The 15,342-nt window shown below is 42.6% G+C and overlaps 1 long non-coding RNA gene across 4 annotated transcripts in view; it reads left to right on the top strand.

Moving 5' to 3' along the window:
- LOC115289648 overlaps positions 1–14,945 on the top strand; it is a 51,209-nt gene extending 36,264 nt beyond the window's left edge. For all 4 annotated transcript variants that reach the window (XR_003907738.1, XR_003907737.1, XR_003907735.1 and 1 more), the window contains 4 exons: positions 3,923–4,090; positions 6,186–6,269; positions 6,774–6,839; positions 14,492–14,945. This is a non-coding gene — a long non-coding RNA (uncharacterized LOC115289648). The remainder of the gene's footprint in view (positions 1–3,922; positions 4,091–6,185; positions 6,270–6,773; positions 6,840–14,491) is intronic.
- Positions 14,946–15,342: the final 397 nt, after the last annotated feature.

Raw genomic sequence — 15,342 nt, 5'->3', positions numbered from 1 at the left:
TTCTTCCTTGTAAGTTTATATTATGAATCAGTTAGAATGGGCTAAGCTACATTGTGTTAACACACAATTCTAAAAATCTCAGTCTTTAAAAACAGCAAAAGTTGATCTCTCAGCCACATAAGGACTGATGCAAGTCGCAGTGCCTGTTTCACCAGGGCCTCTGTGACTCAGCAGCACAGATCACTTTGTTCTTATGGTTCTACTGTGTCATCGTGAGGCCTCTGCTTTCATGATGTGAGGGGAAACGAGAGCATAGAGAATTATATGTGAAACTTTTATTCTGTCACCTCAAAAGTGACACTTGTCATCCAGCTCATATTTATTGGGGGAGTTATGTGATCCCTCTAGCTACAGGGGACCCAGGAAATATAGTCTTCCCTAGACCCAAGAAGGAAAGGAGAACCAGATACTGGTAACTCCTGAAAATGACTACCACAGCTCGATTCCTGAGAGTCTAGAAATGTGGCAAAAGTGGCTTTTTACTCAGAATTTATTTGTTGCACGAGGAGGCGGAAGGGGGCTTTTCATACTATCTAGACTGCAACTCTGCGGGGTGGGAAGCTCCCAGTTCATTCTTACGTGTGCTGAGGTCCGAGAGCCCGAGGACAGCTAACGCTATCACAAGTCCATCCTACTGCTATGAGTTTTTAAAAACTCACTTGACTAATTTTGATGAGGTATAAGAAATACTGAGATAAGTGCCTAGTTTTATTTACCCCAAAGCAACTACTCTTAATCTTTAAATATAATGAAATGGAATCCAGGGGGTATGAATTTGGATAGAGGCAGCACAGGGTACTCTATAAAAATATAAAGGATGATATTTGAAAAACTATACGTCAAATGGGATTGAGGAAGGTGAATGAATTTTGGAGAACTTTCTAAGGCACATATTACTACCATTTCTCCGTGATCCTTTAAAGCAGTTGAGCACTTTCGGATTCCTTTCTGGTGAGTATTGATCACAGTATACAGGGGAAACGATCAGTTCTAGAAGGTTTAGGATGTGAAACACTAGTGGAATCAGGTCTTTTAAATTCTTATTGGAGTTATTAATTTTGTTATTTCTTTTGTTGATAGTTTTCTTTTTAAGATGGTGTTATAATATGAAAAATATGTATTTTTTGTCTCTAGGCTTGAAATACACTGAGTTACAAAGCATAATAAACCATGTCAAGATTAGGGACACCTGAGTGGCTCAGTTGGTTAAGTGCCAACTTCGGCTTAGGGCATGATCTTGTGGTTTGTGATTTCAAGCCTTGTGTCGGGCTGTGTGCTGACAGCTCAGAGCCTGGAGCCTGCTTTGGATTTTGTGTCTCCCTGTCCCTTCTATGCTCGTGCTCTGTTTCTCTCTGTCTCTCAAAAAGAAATATTTAAAAAATTAAAAAAACATGTCAAGATTAATAATTTTAGCTGATACATTTTCCTCCAAACTTGAGTACTATTTATCAGAATCTTTGTATCTAAGTCTAATGTGAACTCCAGAGTTTTGAATAATTGCAGTGTGTGCAGCTGGAAGAAACAACTTAAATCTAGGAAGGAAATCTATTACGTCACAACACTATTAAGGAAACAAATATAGAATTACTAGTGTTTAAATCTATTTTCAGTACTTTAAAATTACATGTTGCATGAAAATGCTAAACTCGAAGAAGCCTATTCAGTCTCTAGCTTCTCTGAGAAGTTGCCAATGGCTAATGGTTATAATTAGTATTATTATCGACAATAATAATAATTAATAGTAAAATCTACCTTAAAATGTGATGCTCTTAAAAATAATATTGAAGATGACAAAGCACATATAAATTTTCCCTAATAAAGTTTAAGATGGTAAAACTACATCATAATTATTATTTCCTATAAAGCACGTTACATTTTAACTGGGATTATTTCCTACAGTCAAGATATTTAAAGAAAATACTTAGGAAAAATACACCAAACTCTTTAGGAATAGAAGTGCTATCTGAAAGGAGAAAAAGATATTAATAGTCTAATATTTGTAGAATAACAATGGGAAAAGATTCCTTTGTCCATTATATTCAGTAATACTTGAATGATGATTTCATTAATCTTGTAATTTTAAGATACTCTTTTTAATGATAAATTTTGGTATGAGATTCTGCAAATTTCTTATATGCTGACAAAAAGAACAAGTTTTTTTCTTAGAACTTGAGTGTGGTGTGATAATGGTCAACATAACTGGTGCCACATGGCTGGTTCTTGACATCATGCTTCACATGTTTGGGCTCATTTAGTTTCCCAGCAGCCCAAGGAGGTTGGTCACCACGCTTGTTGCTTGTCGGCACAGAAGACAGAGGTGCAGAGATTTGCCTGTGTAGAGTCCTGTTCTAGTCTTCCTTCTCAACTCTGGCTCTTAAAATGTGGGCTTTGGACTGAAAGCATCAGCACTGACCGAAATCTGTTAGAGATGCACCTTCTGGGGACCCACCTCCAGCCACTGACTCAGGCTCTAGAGTGGGGCCCGCCTGCTACATGTAAGAAGCCCCCAAGGGTGCCTGGGTGGCTCAGCCGGTTAAGTGTCTGACTTCAGCTCAGGACATGATCTCACAGTTCATGTGTTCGAGCCCCGCTTCAGGCTCTGTGCTGACAGCTTACAGCCTGGAGCCTGCTGCGGGTTCTGAGTCTCCCTCTCTCTCTGCCCCTCCCCTGCTCGCACTGTCTCTCTCAGTTTCTCAATAAGGAATAAATGTTACAAAAATAAAGAAGCCCCCAGGTAAGTCCAGTGTCCACGCAGGTTTGGACACAGCAGCGTTTGGAGGTGTAGCTGTCCCTGCCTTTCCCCTGCTTTCTCGTCTCTCCTGCGGCTGGAACGGGGGTCCTTGCAGTCCCGACCGCGCGACTCGCTGCGCGTCCCGTGCTGTGTGCACACTGCCACCCATGGACACGGAGGTGGAGTTTGTCCAAGGCCCAGCCGTGAGGCGCAGGCCACGGGCCACGGCCGCCGTCCAGAGCGGCGCCGGCAGGTGCCAGGAAGAGTCCGCAGACGACCTCTGCCTCGCCCGGAGGCGTGGCCCTGGTATCCTCTGACAACAGTGATCACACGACGTGTTCGTGTCAGGGTTCCTTTTTCACGTAATGAAGATAAAACTAATGCGCAGTGTTTGATAAGGGAGGCCCGGTTCAGTAGAGGCGGCTGCAGTGTGTCCCGGAGGGGTGGCACCTGCCGAAGTGTCGGTTGGTCAGGCCGTCCAAGGTCTTGTCTGAGAATCAGAATCCGGGGTGAGAGCCCCCCGGAGCCCCGCGGCCGAGGGCAGGCCAGGCGCGCCCGCAGCAGGTGCTGGGGGGGGAGGGGACGGCAGGCCTTCAGGCTGATGCAGAACATGATGCTTCGGCCTGGTGGGAAAAGGGTTAGCTGGAGCAGCAGTTAGGCAGGTGAACATCCTTGACAATGGACTTGAGATTGGGGACCTCCGATTTGGAGACTAGGTTTTGAAGGGAAAGCGTCCGCTCTCTCCAGAAGAGGGCGCCTCTATTCCTTGTTTGTATTTTCCATCCGGAAGCGACAGTTTACATTTTCATGCTGGCACAGAACAAACAGAAGAGTGACTTATGTTTTGCTGTTTGCAAAGCTGATTTCATGTAATTCTGACGGTTGCACTGCATTCCGCATAGTTATAATTCTTTCCACAGGGACTTGGGGATATTAGATTACAACATCATAAGAATCACGGGAAATGCATCTCCTAATAATATTCTTATAACATATGAGTGCGCTGTTATCTGGCTTGTCTGTGAGAACTCCTTCTTAGTGCCTCTGAACAAGAACCGTCAGGAAAATACTAGTCTCCAAAATACAATTCTGCATATTTGGAAGAATATTTACATGACACAGAAAACAAGTGGCCGATTCATGGCAAACGGCTTAACAACTGAATGACACACTCTCTCCTTCTTCACACAGTTGCAGTGCCTTGGAGACGTTGCCGTTAATAAGTTCAGACATGAGTCACCAGACGCCTCAGCGGATCACAGGCCAGAATAAGGAAGGGGCCGGCAGTATCCGAGGGGGCCTTGAGTGAGGCCGACACATGTGTACAAACACACCAGCTCCTCTCGGTGGCCAAAAAGGGTGAGTGGAGAGATCCCAAAATAAAAACTCTGATGGCTTTTGAATTTAGTGTGAAATTGTGAATAGATAATACCAGAAGCAGATCCGAGCGTGAGGGAATATAAGGGAAATGTTGATGACACTAGATAGACGTGTGTGAGGAGGTTCCTGTGGCTCAGGGGTTCTCCTGTGCCCAGTGATCTGATACATTCAAACAGGGGTGAGGGTGCCATTTTTTAGGCAGATCTGTGCGATTTCCCACTTTCTGGGGAAATAATTCTCTCTCTCTTCGCTCGCCCCACCTTTATACTCCCAGATTAATAGGACATGGGGAGAAGGGGATGTCCAGGGTAGGCTTCAGATTCATACAGCTTTCTGCAAAGGTAAGAGATATTAAGCCTTTTGGGACTAATGCCTTTGTTCACTTGCTCTGATTTGCTTTCCCTGTAAGGTGAAGAAGAGCTGGGCGAGAAAACAGCCCTTCCTCTACTCCTCTATTATGTTCAGCATTCTCTCAACGTCTTAAGTGTAGACTAAATCTCTCAGCTTTTAAATTAACGCGACCCCATGTTCACACGGCTGATCATGCGGCCGTGCCTGCCTGTGAGAAGATCCGGCGTCCAGGGTGATTTCTGGGGACGTAATCAACAGACAGCATGAATGGGAGGACTGGTTGGGAAGCTCTGAAAGTTTCTCGTGCGCTCCATGCTTTGTCATTATCTCGGAGTAATTGGAGTTGAGAGGGTAGGACCTCTAATGAGCGGCTTCTGTCCCCTAATGGATGGGGGACTGGAAATTAGTGCAGCTCCTGCTGTTGCACATGAGTGAACCGAGGCGGCCGGAGCCGCCAGCGAGTCCCTCCAGGAGGTTTTCGGCAACTGCCTAATGGTGGCCTCGCTAATGGCAACAATTACAGAATAGCCTTTTCAATAAGACCCGTGTGCATCAGTTAGAGACTAATCTCATTGAGCAACAACAGGCCTGTGACAATGTCCATTCAGTGACTAGTGCTTCAGCCTTGCTGGCTAGAAGTGGTTTTCATGTCTCCCGAGAAAGCCAAAAGCGACAACATGTGACACCAAGCTGCTCCCCATTGTAAAACCAAAACTGCGACAGCAAATGAGAAAGGAGGCATGCCTTCTCCCCAAACCTATCTCTTGCCAGGGGAGCCCCTTTCTGTACCCGAGGCATTCTGTGTGACACGTACAGGGCGGGGGTTGGGACACGGAGCACTGACCCACCCCCAGCCTTGGCCTTCAGACTCCCCTGTGACATCTCAAGGGGAAGATGGATGCACAAGAGGCAGAAGAGGGATCTCGTCCAGAACCCTGATGGGCTCCTGGAGCTGTGAGTGGGAGCCGGTCAGCGCTATTTCACATGATTGGACTGGTTTACTTTCACAGGTCTTCACACCTCTGGTGACAGAACTGGGGCTCCCAGGCCTGGTTGTGAAAGCCATGCTGGGTTAAGGTCACATAGCTTTACTTAATCTGTCGGCAAGACCAGCATTGACTTGACCCCAGAAGGACCTGGACTCTGAGTGAGGAAGGATGCATTCCTTCTCAGGGGCCCTCCTGCACAGGGTCTGCTCCTCAGTGTAGGGGCCCCTGAAGCTCTCCATCACAGGCACCCCACCCTCCTTCCCTCCGAGAACAACTACTCTGCTTCGAGGCATGAGCACTCTTCCTTGAAATGATTGGATTCATTTTTTCCTGAATTAACACGTTGGTTAATTTGGCATCATGTGAACACATACACTACATCCCCTGTATAGAAAGACCTAGGTGTTGAATGAGTTGCAAACGTGTTTGAATATAAAAACCACGTAAGGAAAAAATTCAAGATGGCAACAGGTTTATTGCATAGATTTCAAGACATGCTAGGTCTTCTTTGTCACAGTAATTTATCTTGAACGTCATCGATTGACCCAAATCTGGACATTTTTGTTTGTGGGTAGGGAAAAAAAAGAGGAAGCTTCAAATTTTTCTTAGGTTTTTTGGAGTGCGCTCGCATATTGCAGCTGCTGACTCATCGTCACAGAAGAGTGGAGGTGAGAGAAAGTAACAAACACATGGGGTGTGGGTTTTTAAAAGATGGTTCTTGCTGTTGTTCTCAGGTCCAAGTGTTGTCTCAGCCATCGCATGCAGACACAGAAACTGCTCGTAAAATATAATTTCACTAGAAGATGATCCCTTATCAGGTAAGAACAAGGAGACAGTGCTGAATTCAGCTCACAAGTGACCAATTTAACGCACAGTATTTGGCCATGAAAATAATTGCAGGTGCAAACAGGGAGGTGAACTTTTGAGCAATTGGCCTAAGGTGTGCTGGTGCGATGCCGCCTCATCAAGTAGGGTCCTATAGCATCCGTTCTCTGCTGTGGCTTGAGTCATTTCAGTGACTTGCAGCTTTTTTTTTTTTTTTTTAAAGAGGGGAGTACAAGGAAAAATCGTAGACTTCACCTAATTTAAAATAAGAGTTTCCTATTGACTAATTTTACTCTTTTCATTGCAGAATTTAGAGAAAGGAAGCAATTCACCAAGCACCTATTTCTGGTTTGCAATACAGGTTGTGGTTAAACATTGGCTGTATTTTTAAGACACTTTGCCTAAGAGTAGATAATGTGCTTGTAAAGTAATGGTTGTTGAGAGTGTCCAAAAATCCCCCAGGAACTAATTTGTTGTTGTTTTTATTCTCTAACTAGAATGGGAGTTTGCCCAAGATGTTGGTGATCTCCTGCAGAGATTTCTGAATCAGAGGTAGATTTGAGGTACGAAATCATTTTTGTGTGTGATCTCTGGGTTAAGAAGCAAATTCCTCACTTTGGAGGCTCAAATGTTTTTCGCTGGAGAAATAGGAAAAAAAATCCAATGGACTTATTAAACATGACTGTCCCATATTGACTCCACTGTAGAGTAGAACCTAGCCCACACGGAAGTGGTAACTGTATAAGGGGCTGGGAGTTAGGTGTCGTCCTTGGGCCACCGAAACCTCGAGCATGTGAGCAGCGTGGTGACCATTGGCAGCCATCAGGCTGTGAAAACAACATGCTGATTGCTGGGGGAAACAAGCACTAGGAGTTTCTACATACCCATCAGGAGATATGAATAACAAGCACATACATTTTTAAATTTAGCACATTTTTGCTGCTCAGTAAATGCATAATAATAATCATCATCACGTTTTTTATTAGACACTGTGCATTTATGAGCATGCTTGGTGGTCTCTTTGGGCCTCTGCCAAGGTCTAATGGAGGCTTCATAGTTGTTCAGTCTCCTCTTTCAGGTTCCCCCTTCCTTTCTGCATAATCTAGGGAACACAGCAAACCTACCTGGAGTCAAGGGAAAGTGAGGGAGGTAGCTTTTACTTTATCTCAGAGTCAATCTACCCTTGCTTTTGCAAGCCAAAGACATTCTTCTAGAAATCACTGTGCTCCATGACAAAAGTTGAACAGAAGATAATCACTCACAAAGGAAAAGAAAAATGTTAGCATTAGCCTTTTTTCCAAAGATTGGTTTCTGACCCAAGGGTCCTCATCCATTGACCTATCATTCTAGACACCGTGCTGCCTTGTTAGTCATGGCAAAGATGGGGCTTGGCACAAAAACCTCAACTTGCTTTTTAGAAAGCAGAAATGAAGCCAGAGTTAAAAGTGTAACATCCTATTTATTGGCTATAACCAGCCTTGGAACGTGGAAAGATGAGACAGGACGTGCATTCAGTCAATCAACAAATCTTTATGGAGCACCCAAGATGGCACAGCTCCTTGTCCTGGGACTTGGACATATTAGTGAACAGGACAGAGAACCCTGACTTAGCAGAATTCACAACCAGGTGGTGTTGAAGAGCATGTCCTTCTGAATAAGAAGTGGCAGGGAAAATCCAAACATCTTGCATAAGTTTGGAAGGTGAGGGAAATTGAAAGTGAAGTGAGGAAATCAGTGTTATGTCTCTTGGGAAGACGCAGTGGAAATTAGACTTTTTGATGCAATTCAAGTATAGGAAGAATTGCTATCTCAGAGGGGATGGTGGCCATTTCCATGGAGGGCGACATAGAAAGAGCCATGCCAGCTGCTGGGAAAGAAATCTAAACTCAAAGATTTGGAAGAATGGCAATCAGACCTTTTGGAAGAAGATTTGGAAGAATGGCAATGAAAGCAGTGCCAGTGAAAGGAAAACAGTGACGTAAATGACGTGTGGTCTTCCTGGAGCTGGGTATGAGCTATCTTTCAGCTTTGTTTATTCTACCTTTAAAAACTTGAAATAGCTGTAAACTTATTTAACACCAATAAGCAATAAATTGTCTAAGGGAGATCAACACAGAGTAGCGCACCATACAGAGTCCTGTCCATTTAGAGAACAAATAGGTATTGTGTCTAACTTGTAGGTAGAGTGATAGGCTTACATGCAGGGAACATTTCTCTTCCATCTGAGGTAACATCTGGGTAGGAGGCTAGTTCACCACTTCTAGACACATTTGTGTGTGCACCCCATTGCCACACGATGCCTGTGTGTGGGATATATATTCCTGTGTTTATTGTTGTTTGAATCTTTTTTTTTTTTTTTTTTAGTTTCCAAGATACATAGTCAACATATCACCTGGAGGAGTGATTTCATGTGTTGGGCAGGGACTGAGAGACCAGGAAGTTTGTCCGGGGGCATAATTAGTAAAGGTTTAGCACAGGTGAGAGCAGGGCCTAGAGCGGCCATTCTACCTACTTCCATTGACCCTTTGCCTTTGCTTGCCATTGCTGGATTGGGACCCACCACAGCATTATGCTGAGACCCTTGAGGGCAGGGACCATGCGTTGTGTGGCATTGAATTCCTAGCACCTGGCACAGGGCTGTGCACTTGGCAGGGGCTCAGCACATATTCAATCACTAGAATTGAAATACTATGAACATATAAGGAAATCCTCACCAGGGGGCTCGGAGCACCAAGGACTAAATCAAAGGAGCACTTTGGGCTGGTCTTTCTGCCCAACCGCAGGGCACAGCTGTCTGTGTCTTGGACACCATTCCCTGTAGTTGGACAAGGAGGGGCACCAACTTTGGGATGAACTGTATCCAGTTTAAAGGATGCTCACTGTGGCACTGTGAGCAGAAAACTGTTGAAAAGTCAAACATCCATCAATAGGAGAAAATTGTTGGATTATGGTATATTGATGCTATGGAAGGTGGAGTGGCCTTTGAAAAGGAACTAAGTCTGCATGCTCTGATAGAGGAGGATATCAGTGGTAGAGTACTGGGTTTTTTTTATTAAAGAAAAAATTTTAATGTTCACTTATTCGTGAGAGAGTGAGACAGAGCATGAGTGGGGGAGGGACAGAGAGGGAGACACAGAATCCAAAGCAGGCTCCAGGCTCTGGGCTGTCAGCACAGAGCCTGACACAGGGCTCAAACCCACAAGCTGGGAGATCATGACCTGGGCTGAAGTCAGTCACTCAGCCAACTGAGCCACTTAGGCACACTGGCAGAGTACTGGCTTTTGAAAATGCAATATTCATGTCATTACGTGTAATTTGTTCCTATTTAAGGAAATACCCCTATACATATGTGCATATATATAGGTACTTACAGAAAGCTCTGGAAGCTCTGGAGGGATGCACATCAAATACTAGTGAATGCCTATGAGGGGACGGGAGAGATTTAAAAATTACACACACACACACACACACACACACACACACACATACATATGCACACACCACATCTTCTTTGTCCATTTATCTATGGAAAGACATGGGTTCTTTCCATATCTTGGATATTGTAAGTTATTTCTATTTTTTCCCTTTCCCAGGTCTCTCTCTCTTTTTTTGAGTGGCTGTACTGATTAATTTTATGTGTCAATTTATGTGTCACATAGTTGGTAAAACATTATTCTGGGTGTTTCTGTGAGGGCATTTTTAGATGAGGCTAACATTTATATTAGTAGATTGAGTTGAAGCAGACTGCCTTGCATAAACGTGGGTGGACCTCGGTCAATCAGTTTATAGCCTGCATAGAACAAAAGGCTGACCTTCTTGTCCAAGTAAGAAAGAATCTTTCTGCCCAACAGCCTTTGAACTAGGCACTGGCTCTTCCTCTTGGCAGCTCCCAGCCATTAGACATGAACTGGTGTATCAGCTCTGCAGATTCCAGACTTAACCAGCATCCCTACTCACATAAGTCAGTTCCTTATAATAAATCTCTTTATATAATCTCTCTCTACATAATAATCTTCATACATGTATAATCTTTAAGTCTAATAATATTCTATGTAGTAATGCATACTTAGAACCCTGACTAATACAATGAATGATAAAAAACACGATTTTCAGTGTATCTTCAACCTTCATTTTTTTTAAGTGGTAAATATATTGCATTGTTAGAAAAATAGATGTGTTATTTATGAGTTACATTCATGCATGAGGGTGCTACAGTTATAGTTGAGAAAACTTCCTCTTGTTTTATTTTTGAGATGAAACATTTTGAATAGAGCAAATTATGTTTAATGTAAGTTCAATTAAAGAGTAAATGGAAAGAATGTTGGTGCAATTTTGATTGGAATTACACTGAATGTGTAGATTGCTTTGGGTAGTATTGACATTTTAACAATATTTGTTCTTTCAATCCATGAGCATGGAATGTTTTTCCATTTCTTTGTGTCTTCTTCAGTTTCCTTCATAAGCATTGTATAATTTTCAGCATACAGATCTTTTACATCTTTGGTTAGGTTTATTCCTACAATTTATATGGAACCACGAAGGACCTCAAGTAGCCAAACTAATGTTGAAAAAGAAAACCAAAACGGAAGACCTCACAATCCTGGACTTAACCTCTACTACAAAGCTGTTATTATCAAGACAGTATGGTATTGGCACAAAAACAGACACACAGACCAACAGAATAGAATAGAGAACCCAGAATTGGACCCACAAATGTATGGCCAACTAATCTCTGACAAAGCAGAGAAGAGTATCCAATGGAAAAAAGACAGTCTCTTTAGCAAATGGTGCTGGGAGAGCTGGACAGCAACATGCAGAAGAATGAAACTAGACCACTTTCTTACACCATACACAAAATCAACTCAAAGTGGATGAAAGATCTGGATGTGAAACAGGAAACCATCAAAACCGTAGAGGAGAAAGCAGCAACAGCCTCTTTGACCTCAGCTGCAACTTCTTATTCAACACATCTCTGAATGCAAGAGAACTAAAAACAAAAATGACCTATTGGGACCTCAAAAAGCTTCTGCACTGCAAAGGAAACATTCAGCAAAACTAAAAGGGAGAAGATAGTTACAAATGACATATCGGATAAAGGGCTAGTATCCAAAAATCTATAGAGAACTTACCAAACTCCACACCCAAAAGACAAATAATCCAGTGAAGGAATGGGCGCAAGACATGAACAGACACTTTTCCAAAGAAGACATCCAGATGCCAACAGACACATGAAAAGATGCTCAACATCACTCATCATCAGGGAAATAGAAATCAAAACCACACTGAGATATCACCTCACGCCCATCAGAGTGGCTAAAATTTACAACTCAGAACCACAGATGTTGGCGAGGATGTGGAGAAATGGGAACCTTCTTGTGCTGTTGGTGGGAATGCAAACTGGTGTAGCTGTTCTGGAAGACATTGTGAAGGTTCCTCAAAAATGTAAAAATAGAACTACCCTACGAACCAACAATAGCACTACTAGGAATTTATCCAAAGAATATAGAAGTGCTTATGCATAGGGGTACTTGTACCCCAATGTTTATAGCAGTGTTTTCAACAGTAGCCAAATTATGGAAAGAGCCTAAACGTCCATCAACTGATGAATGGTTCAAGAAGATGTGGTGTATACATACAATGGAATACTACTTGGCAACGAGAAAGAATGAAATCTTGCCATGTGTAACAACATGGATGGAACTGGAGGATATTATGCTAAGTGAAATAGGTCAGTCAGAGAAAGACTGTTTTCAGTCACATGTGGAACTTGAGAAACTTAACAGAAGACCATGGGGGAGGGAAAAGGGAAAAGCAGTTACAAATAGAGAAGGAGGGAGACCAATAAGAAACTCTTAAATACAGAGAACAAACTGAGGGTGAATGGGTAGAGGGGCACTGAGGAGGCACTTGTTGGGATGAGCACTAGGTGCTGTATGTAAGTGATGAATCATGGGAATCTACCCCCAAAACCAAGAACACACTGTATACACTGTATGTTAGCCAACTTGACAATAAATTATATAAATAAATAAATAGGTAAATATAAAAAATAGTGAATGAAAATTTAATAAATCACTTGAAATATATTATTTAAAAACGAATGTAAATTATATTTTATGATAAACTAACAGCAGTGTCGTCAACATGTAATACATACTAGTATATTTAAAGTTGTAATAGTTTACAGATTTTTATTTTTATGTAATCTCTGTACTCAATGTAAGGCTCAAACCCATGACCCTGAGATTATGAGTTGTGTGCTCTACAGACTGAGCCGGGCAAGCGCCTCTTAAGTTTTAATAGTCTAACTACAATCAATAACTTTCACTGACTCAGAACATTAGTATTTTCAGCTTTTTAAAAAGTGAACATATTTTATTCATTTTACCCATTCAAAATCACTAAAAGCACTGACACAAGTTTAAAGAGCTATTTCAGCAAAGTTTGGAAACTAAAGATTAAGAGAACTTAACAAGCGTATTTTCTCCACAGACCTAGTTTTTGAGTTTTGAGGAACTTGATCAGAATTTGTGGCAGAACTCAAACCAGTATGGTCTAGACCAGGGTTTCTTAACCTTGGCACTATTGACATTTTGGGATGGATCATTCTTCATTGTGGGGTCCTGTCTTGTACAATGTTCAGTAGCACCCCGGCCTCTACCGTGTATCCCCAAGTATAGCAACCAAAAATGTGTCCAAGCACTGTCAGAAAGTCCCCTGGTGCGGGGGCTGGGGGTGCAAAATCACCCCAGTTGAGAACCACTGGTGTAGTTGCATATGGCATGAGTAAGGCTAGTTGCATAAATAAGTAAGGGACCATAGCCTAAAATAAATTTAAAGAAGAGATTGTCTAATAAAAATAAAGTTTAATAAAGAACAACAGTCAAAAAACCTTTGGAGCCTATGGTGTGGGAATGATAGCTCTTCTCTACCTTTTGCCTCCTCACATTTGATGTTTTGGTTCATAGGGAGGGGATTTTGCTTTTCACTGACTTTTACACCTCTGACTTCTCTACCTTGATTGTCACCTCTGTGATGATTTTGTGTTTGATTTCATGATGGTTCAGCTAGGTGTAAAGTTCCCAATCGACCAAGCATTGTGTTAAGCTGGCCTTGGAAGGAAGACAGGGATGTAGTAAGGGGATTAATCCTTAAAAGTTCTTTTTTTTGGTGAGGTCTGAAATGAGCTGAGAAACTAGCAGCTTTAACTAAATTAGGATAAGTAGGAGAAAATATTGATGACTATGAGGGTCAGTTTCATGTGTCCAGTTGGTAAGGCTACAGTTCCCAGTAATTTAACCAAACACTCATCTAGGTGTTGCTCTTAGCAATCAGCTGACTTTAAGTAATAGGGTGGCCTGATCCAATCCGTTGAAGGGCTTTAACAATGTAACTGAGGTTTGCCTGGGGTAGGAAACATGTCGCCTGTCCACAGCAGCTTCAGCTTTTGCCCCAGGGTTTCTAGCTTGAAGGCCTGCCCTACAGATTTTGAACTTGCCTTGCCAGCCCTCACAATTATTGGAATATGTATATCCCCCTCCCCTATCCTCTCTCACTCTCTCCTCTGTTTCCCCTTAAGCCTTAATGCTCAAGCTGATTTACAATAGGAAAAGAACCACTGTCATTATCAAGGGACAGAGAGAAGACAGGCCTCCATCTCATTTATTCTGTTTCCTTCTGGAGTCTGGCACATAGCTTTGAATGAAGAACTGAACAAAGCACATTATTAGCAATTGCTCCAAACAGTTCTGGAGTATCTAAAACAACATTTTAAACGTCTCTGCTAGGCAGTGGCTAATTTCTATGAAAAAGGCATCATTTTGCTTTCAAAATTAAAAAAAATTATTCTCATTACATAAGTAACATTCAACACGCTGTTGAAAATCTGGAAAATAGAAGGCCAAAACAAGTTTGTGATCATAACTAGTGTCAGCATTTTGGAGCATTTCCTTGAGGCTTCCCTCCTGAGCCCCCAGCCCGTACAAATGTTGTTTTTGTATAGATGCAATCACGCTGCCTTTAAAATGTCCCCCAGCCTCCTCTGTCACTACTCCATCTTCATACGTCTCATTTTCTCTTCATTTATTTATTTTTTCTGTTGAAAATAGCTTTGCGGTGTAAGCAAAATGAATTAGCGCTCATAAATGTACGTTTCCAGGGATCTTTTAGATGCGCGGCCTTCTCCATCGGCTCTCTCTTTTCATCCTGCAAACAGGCGTGCGGCAAGAATTACCATCCCGGTGTCACAGAGGAGGAAACTGGCCTGGGAGTCACCAGGAGCTTGTCCAGTCCGCCAGATGGTGGAGCTGAAACATGCTCTCTCTTTGCCACGCTGTCTTGTTTTGCTGGTCTTACACCATCTTCTCTTCCTGGATCATGGGATTGGTGGGTCCGAGAGAGCGCTCCTTTTCATATTGTTCTGTGCGAGAGAGTGTATGAAGACTTGCTATCTGGTTCCATACTGTATCGTACAGTGTTCCTGTTTTTCTGAAATTTGACAAAGTGAAGAATGCCTTTTTTTTCTTTGAGGGGCATGACTATTCATGTTTTCCTTCAATTTCTGTTTTCCAATTTAGTTCACATCCCAATAATTGTTACTGAGGTGGGGCGCCTGGGTGGCTCAGTCGGTTAAGCGACGGACTTTGGTCAGGTCATGATCTCATGGTTTGTGAGTTCAAGCCCTGTGTCAGGCTCTATGCTGACAGCTCAGAGCCTGGAGCCTGCTTCAGATTTGATCTCCCTCTCTCTCTATGCCCTTCCCTGCTCATACTCTGTCTCTATTTCTCAAGAATAAAATAAAAACATTTTTAAAAAGTTAAACAGAAATTTGGAATGTTATTTTTTAAATTGATTTATTTAAATTCAAGTTAGTTAACATGCAGTAGTGTAGTGATGGTCTCAGGAGTAGAACCAGTGATCCGTCACTTACATGTAACACCCAGTGCTCATCCGACAAGGATCCTCTTCAATGCCATCACCATCTAGCCCAGCCCCCCACCTACCGCCCCTCTCGCAACCCCTCAGTTTGTTCTCTGTTTTTAAGAGTCTCTTATGGTTTGCCTCCCT

This window comes from Suricata suricatta, chromosome 4, assembly GCF_006229205.1.
Source record: "Suricata suricatta isolate VVHF042 chromosome 4, meerkat_22Aug2017_6uvM2_HiC, whole genome shotgun sequence".
Classification (NCBI taxonomy): domain Eukaryota; kingdom Metazoa; phylum Chordata; class Mammalia; order Carnivora; family Herpestidae; genus Suricata; species Suricata suricatta.
Note: the sequence above shows the minus strand (reverse complement) of the source record. Positions and strands in the feature narration are given on the sequence as shown.